This window comes from Chrysochloris asiatica, unplaced genomic scaffold (genome assembly GCF_000296735.1).
Source record: "Chrysochloris asiatica unplaced genomic scaffold, ChrAsi1.0 scaffold00338, whole genome shotgun sequence".
NCBI lineage: Eukaryota > Metazoa > Chordata > Mammalia > Afrosoricida > Chrysochloridae > Chrysochloris > Chrysochloris asiatica.
In genome coordinates, this window is record NW_006408856.1 from 627,679 (window position 1) to 629,702 (window position 2,024).

Consider the following 2,024-nt stretch of genomic DNA (forward strand, 5'->3'; position numbering starts at 1 on the left):
TGTTGTTGTTGGAGCTCCATACTACACGTCTGCTGCTCGAAGTTCTCGCTACTCGAAGACCTACCCTGTAGGTCTATTAATTTTCTGGTTCAAAGTTCAGTCATGGGGATGAGTTCCAATATATTTTCTTTAATAATTTATATTATTTTGTTTATTTAAGAACATAAACTACAAATAATACATCAATTCCACAATTTCTACATGCTCAAATCAGTGACCATGATTGCATTCTTCAAGTTGTGCAACTATTCTCACTTTTCTTTTCTGAGTTTTTCCTCCCCCATTAACATAAACTAGCTGCCCCTAATTTTTTTGTTTAATCTTTGAAATATTGTTTTTATATGCAGATGGTACGTTTGAAAATAAATGCTCTTAAAAATGAGGTTATATAAAATAACCTACGGAAACTCTAAATAAAATGACATGTTTATTTACTGCAAGATTTTCTGAGACTTTGTAGTGGAAATATGAAGTGTGAATTAACAAGTTGAAACCTGAGTAGACAATTTTCTCATAGTGTATTTAAACACAGGTTTCGGTTTCTTGAAAAACAACTCTTGGGATTTAGATCTCGCATAATAAAGATAATATTTTAAAAATAATTAATAGATACAAGGATCACATCATCTTTTACTCTCCATAGATGCAATGAACATATTAAAAAAAAAAAAAAATGAGAAAAAAAAAAGCTGAATTTGATTCACCCTGTACCTTAAAATTGAATTAATATGCTCTTCAATACTGACTTTTAAGCATCTCAGCTCAAAGAGCAACAGCTGGATGAATAAACCTGCTTATATTATCCCTAAGGGAAATCAGGTTGCTAATGGAAAATATTTTGAGTTTTCATTTGGAAACAGTATTATGTGCAAATATTTGAAAACCTAGTTTCTTTGTATTTTATATCTTTGAATAGTCCTAGAAGATGACAAATATATATATATATATTTTTTTTTTTTTCATGAAGAGACTGGAAACACATTCACTTCAATATATTCCACACACTTAATAGGATAGAAATAAAGACAATATATTATGTAGCAGAAAGCTGAGCAATACTAGAACTTATTGAAAAAGGATATTTTCATTGCTGCCTAAAAGGACTGAAGGTACTTTTTTCATCTCAAAGCAAATCTCTGAGGTGTTGGCTTGTTTCATTCACATGACTGTTAACTCCCAGTCATCCAAACCATTCTGTATTTCTACCTGTACTTCTTGTGAAAGTTTTCTATGGATTATTCTGATGACCTATTGAATTACAAGTCTCTAAAATGATAATTCTCAATTACCACAATATATATTTTAAACAACACAATGTGCTCCCTTACAGACTTCAGTACAAGAAATTCAAAGGTCAGTTATACTCAGTCCTATAGGATTGTTGGGAGCAGGAACTGACTCCAAGACAGAAAGTAAAAACAACATGGACTGCAAAGTAGACTCTTTAGAGTATCCGAAAAACAATGTGAGAAACTCTCATAAAGATTTTGTATCTATGATATGAGAAGATCACCACTGTCAGTTTGTTGTACTGTGGTGGCTTGAGTGTTGCTATGAAGCTAGAAAATGTGCCACCAGCATATCTTATACCAGCAGGTATAAGTAGAGTGGAGAGGTTTCAGTTGAGTTTCCAGACAAAGACATACTAGGAAGAAGGAGAGGTGGAACACTTCTGAATGGCTGTTGTTTTTGTTGTTAAGTGTTCTGACTGATAGAGATCCTGTATGAGGTTTCCAGGAAAAGGCTAATGGATTTGAACTGCCAACCTTTCAGTTAAAAATCCAGTGTTTGTCCTACAGCACCACACCAGGAGCATGAATGGATCTCATCAGAGAGAATACATAGAATTCAAATTGACTATATCTGTGGGAAAAGCTGAGATGTAAACACTAAATATCATCAGCCAATTTAGGTCAGGGAAGACTGTAGAACAGACCATCAATTGCTCATATGAAAAAAATTAAAACAAGTCCACAAAAGCCAAAGAAAAAAAATGACTGAATATATTTCACTTGAATGTAGAA